Consider the following 9467-nt stretch of genomic DNA (forward strand, 5'->3'; position numbering starts at 1 on the left):
AAACCAGCAGATGTATGCTATTAATATTACTCACCAGCATAAAACAAATCTACAATGAAATAAAATTATAAGAGCATGGAATTGGTAGAATATGTTACAAACACACACAGAAAGAGACACACTGAGACAGGGAGAGGGAGGGAGAGAGAGAGAGAGAGGGAATACTATTGTGGACACTGTTATACCTATGCTCATAAAGGGATGCAAGCTAATAATACGCACAAATAAAAATATAATTTACAAAACCAGAATGTATACAAAAGTGTAACAAACATAATAATCAGAAAACAAGTCTGAACATTCATAATTTTCCTCCCTCTCAAATCTTGTTCACTTCTCCTTCATTACAGTGCCTATATTTAGAAAGGGATAAAAATATTCAATTTACAACAAAATAATTTAATCTCATGGACACAAATTATCCTAAAAATTCTTAAAATCTGAGCTATGAATCATAGATCACCCAAAAAACTTGTTAAAATACAAACACCATGTTTCCCTGAAAATAAGACCTGCCTGGATAATAAGCCCTATTGGGCTTTTGAGGGCATGCGCTAAAATAAGCCCTCCCACCAAAATAAGCCCTCCCCAAAAATATTGCAACACAGCAGCAGCCTTGAGGTGACCCTGCTCGCCACCTCCTGCACCTCAAAAATAAGAAGACCTTCCCGAAAAGGAGGTCAAAAGAAAATAAAACCCTGACTTATTTTTGGGGAAACACGGCAGTAATTAACATGTATGCCTAAGGCCAATTGTTTACAAATATTCACTTGCCATTATAAAAAACCTATGGGCTAGAGTTTCCTTATGTGAAAGTTCTACCCCATATAAGTAGAAGAAAGTCAACATAAGTTTTTTTAGGCTGACCTGAAGGAAAAGGGGTCATCCTCCACCATTTGGTAAGAACTGAAGAAACTTCTTGATGAGAAGTGAAATGTCTCCAAAGGGGGGGAAAAAATCTCCAAAGCTCAGTTGCCTTCTGAAAAAGCACTTTTAGAACAACTATGACCTGGATGACTGAGAATCTCTACTAACAGTGGAAGAGAGTAGGATACAATTTTGAAATCCACCACTGGGAGGTTATCAAATCAATTTGCCATATTCCAGGGGACTCATCCTCAATGAAGCCATTCACACCTGCTATATAGTTTAAAAATGCTTCTCCCATGCTTACCTTCCCTACATCGATAACTCTTCAATTATTGTGGATACTCAATTTCTCTTTCTTAGTCTTGTGAGCAATATAGGAAGGATAATACAGATAAAAACACACTAAGAATTAAAAAGTTAACAATCATCATAAGAAGGAATATGCTGGAGTCATTTCTAATATGAACAAACCATCTGGATAAATTAACAGAGAACCCTATAGGCCCCACCCCTAACATGAACTTTAAAACATTTATAAATTGTGATGCTTGGAAATTTGTCTTCATTGTCCCTCTTCAAACCAATTTCCTGCATAAAGCCAGTGCCTGGACTGAGTGGCCAAAATTCCTTTTCTATAATTTAACTCTCTTTAATTCCCTTTTATCTTTTAGTTGTTATACTAATAACAACTAATAAAATATTTACATGCAAAAAACCATTTTCATTCTTTTTTTACAGGTTGTAGTAACATTACTGCCTATTTATTCAGAGACCTTTGAAATTTGGCCCATGGATCCCTGCTGCCACTTACAATTACTTCACCTTCATTTATGTACTTCAGTTAGGAGGCAGTGCAGTGTAAGAGGTGGCCAGCTGAGCAGCAGTGAAACAAAGCTAGATGGCTGTGAGCCAGTGGGGCAGACCAGCTGGGCACCGGCAGTGCAAATCTAAGTGGCAGAGGAGTGGAGCATCCACAGCAGCAGCTGAGAGCAGTCAGAGCAGCTGAGATCCCTTTCAGTCTGGTTTCAGGCCAGGTTACTGCACCGAAACTGCTTTGGTTGCACTGACCGATGATCTCTGGCGAGCCAGGGATAGAGGGCATTCCTCTCTCCTGGTGCTTCTTGACCTCTCAGTGGCCTTCAATACCATCAACCATGGTATCCTTCTGCGGTGGCTGGAAAAGGTGGGAGTGGGAGGCACAGTTTTACGGTGGTTCTCCTCTTACCTCTCTGGCAGGTCGCAGTCGGTGTTGGTCAGAGGACAGAGGTCGACCCCTAGGCCCCTTGAATACGGGGTGCCGCAGGGCTTGGTCCGGGCCCCCCTCCTATTTAACATCTACATGAAGCCACTGGGTGAGATCATTTGTCGGTACGGGATTAAATACTACCAGTATGCGGACGATACCCAGCTGTATCTGTCCGCCCCGTGCCAACTCAGTGAAGTGGTGGAAGTAATGTGCCTGGAAGCTGTCAGGGTCTGGATGGGAATGAACAAGCTTGCGCTCAACCCTGATAAGACTGAGTGGCTTTGGATGCTGCCCGCCAAAAATAGTCCAGATATTCCACCTTTAAACCTGGGGGGTGAAATTTTACACCCCTCAGAGAGGGCCCGCAACTTGGGTGTTCTCCTGGATCCGCAGCTGACATTAGAACATCATTTGTCAGCTGTGACCAGCGGAGGTTTTGCCCAGGTTCGCCTGGTGCACCAGTTTAAGAGTTTAAGAGTTTATTAACATTTATAGGCCGCCCTTTTCCCTGAGGGGACTCAGGGCGGCTCACATAAAATCAGGAAAGGGGAATATAAACAATGACGTAGACACACATAAAGTAAAAATAATGAGCAACATTCATTCATCATTCGGGAGGGGCGGCTATCTTTGTCCCCAGGCCTGACGGGCTAGCCAGGTCTTAAGGGCTATGCGGAAGGCCTGGACGGTGGTGAGAGTACGAATCTCCATGGGGAGCTCGTTCCAAAGGGTCGAGTTGTGGCCCTACCTGGACCGGGAGGCACTCCAAATGATCACTCATGCCCTCGTCACCTCAAGGCTCGACTACTGTAACACGCTCTACATGGGGCTGCCCCTGAAGAGTGTTCGGAGACTACAATTGGTCCAGAATGCAGCCGCGTGAGCGATACTGGGTATACCTAGGTACACCCAAGTTACACCTATTCTCCGTGAGCTGCACTGGCTCCCTATTGGTCTCCGAACACGCTTCAAGGTGCTGGTTATCACCTTTAAAGCGCTACATGGCCTAGGACCTGGATATCTCCGTGACTGCCTCCTGCAACATACCTCCCAGCACCCAATAAGATCGCACAGGGCGGGCCTTCTCTGGGTACCATCGACTACGCAGTGTCGTCTGGCGGCTCATTGGGGGAGAGCCTTCTCTGTAGCTGCCCCGGCCCTTTGGAACGATCTACCCCCTGAGATCCGGACCCTCCACACTCTCTCGGCCTTCCGTAAGTCTGTTAAGATCTGGCTATTCCGGCAGGCCTGGGGCTGCTGATCTTGATTGAACTTCAGCCCCATTAAAATTGAGTGCATGTTGTGTCTTCTTTTAATTCGTTTCTGTCTTGTATTTTAAACTTTTCTAATATTTTTAAACTGTTTTTATGTAAGCCACCCGGAGTCCTTCGGGATTGGGCGGCATACAAATCTATTAAAATTGAAATTGAATTGAAATGGATCAGTTGAGCAGCAGCTAATTATAGCAGAGGGCCTGGGGTGGGTTTCAACCGGTTCGCGGCGGTCCCTGCGATCCGGTTGGTCGCCGAACCCGGAAGTAAGTAACTTCCGGGAACGGCGAAGCCCCCCCCCCGCGCCCGCGCGCACCCGCGCCCGCTCCTTACCCGGTTTTGCCAAATTCTGTGCTTCCACGCATGCGCAGGACGCATACAGCACCTGCGCGATCCTCCAGGAGCAGCTGGAGCATCGCACAGACGCTAGTACGCATGCGCATGCCACGCGCATGCCACGCGCATGCACGCGCACGCCGCGCGCATGCGTGAGGACGCCGCCAGCCTCGTTCCAACCGAACCGGTTGGAACGGGGTGAGAAACCCACCCCTGCAGAGGGCCCAGATCACCATATCATATCCTGGAAAGGGAGGAAAGGGAGGAAAGGGATACATTTTCAAGGCAGGGAGTAGAAGGTTAAGAGCAAACATCTCCTAGAAAACAGCTAGATATTTCCAGCTAAAAGAAATGCATATTACTTCATAGAAGACCAAGAATTTTCTTTTTTTTTCATTTTTGAAATTTCTAAATTTTTTTAATAAACATTCTTTTTTCAATTTTTTCAATTTGAAATTTCTTTTTTCAATTTTTCAATTCTTTTTAAATTTCCTTTTCAATTTTTTTTTAAAAACCCTTGTTTTAATTATTTAGGAATTTTTTAATTTTTAAATGATCTAAGTGGGGAAAAAATAATCACGGGAAAAAAAGACTGATACTTCAGAACAAGGAAAGATAGTGATGGATAGTGAAACAAGAACTTTTGTAAATATTGTAAACTGACACTTCACACCAGGTAAAATATTAATTTTTAGAATTTTTTTTAATTTTTAGACAATTAACAAAAAAGATCATAAAAAGAGACTGACATTATAAAGACAGGCAAAATATGTTATACATTTGAGCTTATGCCTGCAAAAGGTCCAAGGTATGTATGTATTAAATCTAAATGGTATGAATTACTAGAAGAAAAAGTAAAGAGTCTAAAAGCAACTCTAGTCAGTATGAAGCTCAATGAACAAAGTGAGATATGCCAATTTAAGAAGAAGATCACACCATAATTAAACGCAACAGTGAACAACTTCTTTAAAAAAATGACTCCATATATGAACCTAAAGAAGAAAACCAATACACCCAAATTGAACATAATAGAGAATAAACAACTTCTGTAAAAAATGACGCTATATATGAACCTAAAGAGGAAAATTGATGGAAACATATCACTTTTAGAAGAAAACAACAACCAAGAGGAAAATACCTACTATCTACCATAGTCCACTCCAAAGAACTGAACAATCATTTTCATAGCCTCCCTATGGAAGAAAATATGCAGATACCTATAAAAGAGCAGCCATCGATAGATTCTAAAAAAAAGAGGCACAGCCCAGCATTCCTGTGATAGGAAGAATAGTATCCCAGACTTCCCTAGGGGGAGGGGAAAGGGCAAATATTGGTGATAGGAGATTTGGTTCTTAGGGAAACAGAAACTATAGTCTGCAGACTGGACAGTCAATCAAGGCAACTATGTAGTCTCTCCTGACCAAAAATCAAAGATGTAACTGAGAACCTTACTAAAATAATCAACCTCGTGGATTATTATCCCTTTCTTTTCTTACACTTAGGGATGAATCTGACGAATTCTGACAATGATGAATCTGAAAACAATAACAAGAAACTACAAACAGCTAGGGAAGAAAGTTAAAGAATAAGGAGTACAAGCAGTGTTTTCATCTATATCGCCAACAAAAGGCCAACATCCAGTAAGGGAACAAAGGACTTTAGAAATGAACCACTGGCTTAAAAACTGGTGTCATCAAGATAACTTTGGTTTCCTACACCATTGTCAGCATTACCTATATGAAGGGCTCCTGGCAAGGGATAGATTGCACATCACAAGAATGTTCTGCTGGCGGCCTGCAGAGCTGGCAGAGAGACAAACAGCAAGGAAGTTGGGGAGGAACATGGGCCAGTTCTGGATTCTGGGAAAGCTCGGATGAGGGTTATGTGTCAGAGGCAGAGAGGGGGGCCAGGGGCATCTGGGAATTATGTGCGGCCTCCAGAGCCTCCAGAGTTGGACATCAGTGAAGCAGAGGAACAGACTCCCCCTGTTTCTTTTTGGGCGCATGCGAAGAGCTGCCAGATGGCAAGAACAGTTAAGACAGAAGGGACGACTCAGGAGTAAGGCTTGGCGGTGATTGGCCCCTCCCATAGGACATAAGGGTCAAAATGGAGCCTTTGCAGGAAACAACTTAGTTCATGCTTTATCCCGAAAGGCTTTGGCAGCTTTCTGTAGAACTCTTTACAAATATTTGGGACTCATTACAAGCTGTGAATGAACATAATTCACAGCCTTTGAAATAAAAAGAGGGTTTGGGGGACTAAGCATGTGCTTTTTACTGTATCAAGAAGCTTAGGTCAGAAGAAAGAACTGGAAAAATATATTCAGAAAACAACTGACCAATCTCAACAGAAGGGCTTTAAACTAAAACTGGGGAGGCTGGTCAATCTTCATGAACTTTAGAACCTAATTCCAAGCAAAAACCACTAGATAACCAATCATATAAGGTGGCAGGGAATAAAGAGAAAGAAGAAAAAATCAGATGCAAAGTAGGAGATAAAGGAAGCATATCTAGGGTCAGTCACAAAGAACTTAAATGAGGAATCCTAAGGGGGGGGGGTATTGCAGGGTCTTAGGTAATAGTTTTAAGTTTGGCTTTCTACTACTTCTGCCCAAGCAACTACAGCAGCTGGAAGACCTCAGTGGCAAAATAACTGTCAAGCTTATGAAATCAAGTCTGTAAATGAGACAATGTGAGGTTACAACATGTGTTATTGAAGAATAGGGAACACCTTCCCAACTGAAATGTGGACAAGTAAAATGTAACTTTTCCCCTCCTTCCCTCCCTCATAGTTACATGAATATTCTTCCCCCAGTTTCTCTTGAAGAAGTTGCACAATATCTGCCATGCTCTTTTAGCTTTATTTCAAGGAATATTCACCAAATTTTACTTTAATACATAAATATTTTAGAGATTGATAGATAACAATTTCATTTATATAAAAAAGATAAAATGAAATCAGGTGTTGATGTCAAATTATTGGCCATATCTTGAAGATTTCCATGGTGGTAGATGGAGATAGGAGGAGAAAATTCCTGAAAATGAAAGAACAATTAACCAGCTTGACTCCTGAAGATGTGGGTGCTCCATCACTGGAGGTTTTAAGAAGAGAGTGGACCACCATTTTTCCAGAATGGTATAGAATCTCCTGCTTCAGCAGGAAGTTGGACAAAGCTCCCTCAGTTATTTTGTCACTCTGTAGATTCTGAAGTGTCATATCCAGTTGCCATGGATGCTATAGAGATTTAGAGATGAAGCATATTTTACCATACCCCTGGTGACTTAGTAATTTAAAATCTGTTTCCTTGAAATAAAATATTCAGACTTACCGTATATACTCGAGTATAGGCCGACCCGAATATAAGCCGAGGCACCTAATTTTACCACAAAAAACTGGAAAAGTTATTGACTCGAGTATAAGCCTAGGGTGGGAAATGCAGCAGCTACCGGTAAATTTCAAAAATAAAAATAGATACCAATAATGTTTTTGAATATTTATTTCAAAGAAAAACAGTAAACTAGCGGTGTATTCAATGAAATACTTCACTCACCTCATGATGCTGATGTCCCGCTGTGATGATGATGTCCCGTGCAGCCGCGGGAGCGATGTCCCGCCTCCTATGACACACGGCACAGTGATTCCTATCATTGGATCACTGTACCAGAGGAGGTGGGACATCGCTATGTGGCTGCTTGCCATAACAAGGAGGAGGTGGGACATCGTTGCAGAGCGGCAGGAGGGGGAGGAAGGGGAATCGTAAGACAGCCCTGCATTACATTAGAAGGTGAGGAGGGGGGATGGTGCGGTGCGCGCTGCGCGGCAAACTGACACAGAGGGAGGGGAAACTCACAGGGGCACTGGGCCATTCACGAGCGTCACCCAGCGGCATGGCCCCGCCCCTTTTTCTCCTCCATTTCGGGCAAATTTTTCACTGACTCGAGTATAAGCCGAGGCGGCTTTTTTCAGCCCAAAAAGTGGGCTGAAAAACTAGGCTTATACTCGAGTATATACAGTAGTTATATTACTCATCCTAGTGTTACATCCTAATAAAATATGACTGTTCAACATTTGCCTGAAACATCTGTAGTTGTTGGCCACCAGCTGAAGAAAGATTGCAGTGAAAAGAGCAATAAACAAATTTAATAAATAAGTTAAAATAAAATAAACTGCAATAGAACTGCTATAGAAAAGGGAAAACATTTCAGGGTGTCCAGTCCACTTTTTTTCTACCCCCTATCTGCAATACAATTGTTCTAAGAAAATATTGTAAATGAGAAAAAGAATGGAAAATAAACCTTGAAGACTCAACAATTTCTGTATTACATGCAAACTGCATATAAACTGGGGTATGCAATCAAGATACAAACAATTGCTGCAATGATAAAAGATACTGAGAGTCTCTACAATAGTAAAATATTGAGCTTGGGTAGTGGTGGGCAATGGATAGGAAGTGGGTTAATGATATAACCCACTGAGTGTAATGCAATGAGTGGAAAAAGATGATTATGCAGGCACATCTCCTAAGCTTTGCCTTGAGGGTGGAGCCTATTTCTGTAAACAACAGATGTCCTCCCCTCCCCATAGATTTGCTAAGGACCCTCATGAAAGATGAACATGCAAAATCAGAAGTCAACTAACTGAAAACGGTTTGCTCAAGAAACACAGGAAACAGCTGAGGAAAATCAGGAAGCCAACTGTGTGTATCTCTTAAAGTGCCTTGAAAGCTAGGAATAATGTTGAGCTCCTACAATTACCCAATAAATGGTCAATTACCTTGTGCTATGTGGTGAGGGGGTGTAGCAAGGGTAAGGAAGAAACTTTAGGTACAAACTGACTTGGTGTTTAGTAATAAAGTTAAGTAAGATAAAAATAATAAAATAAAATAAGTGGAGACTGGTGCTGACTTCTGTTTAGAAATAAATGAGGAGCATTGTTTCAAAAGAAACTGTTTAAATTTTCTGAAGAATTTGATGTTGTTCAGCAGTTGTTAGAAAGGCATTTCAAGAGACCAGGGCTTTTATTTATTCTTTATGCTTATGGGATTTTGCTATTTGGTCAGGCTTTGGATAAAGAATTTTTTAAGTTCAGTTCTCTCAATTAACTGGCCACATGGAAGTAAAGCTGTGATACAACATGCCACAATGTTTTGGAAGCTTTCTTCTGTACTGACTCTCATGATTCCATAAATTTTACTGCTGTGACAGATTTTAAAGTATTCACAATTGTTTCTTGGAAACCTGGCTTGGTAATTTTACTGATGTCATATAGGCAACAGATTCAACAAGTACTTTTTGCACTTTTAGCATTTTTATTACCTTGAGTCTTTTACTAGTCAAAAGATTTAGTGCAAGTATCATGAGGATACTTTCATACATCCTGCTTCCACCATCTAATCCTTCCAAGATATTTTAAAATTAACAAGTTATCACAGGAGTGTCAGACCAGTGGTGGGTTGCAGGTGATACACCATGGTACATGTATACCAGTGCTTGCCAGAAGCAGCAGCCACCATACCAGAAGGGTGTTTTGGAGGACTCACTCACCCTTGTTCCTTACCTGTATTTGAAGGAAACGGGCCTTCTGCACGCACACGTGCAGTGTACAGCACCTGCACAATGCTCCGCCGAGCAGCTGGAGCATCGCAGGTGGTGGGTGCGCATGGGTGCACTATACAGGTGCATGCCCAGCTCCCGTTGCAGCGTAACGGTCGCAGTGGGAGCCGAAACCCACTACTGTGTCAGACA

Source organism: Thamnophis elegans, chromosome 4 (assembly GCF_009769535.1).
Source record: "Thamnophis elegans isolate rThaEle1 chromosome 4, rThaEle1.pri, whole genome shotgun sequence".
NCBI classification, from domain to species: domain Eukaryota; kingdom Metazoa; phylum Chordata; class Lepidosauria; order Squamata; family Colubridae; genus Thamnophis; species Thamnophis elegans.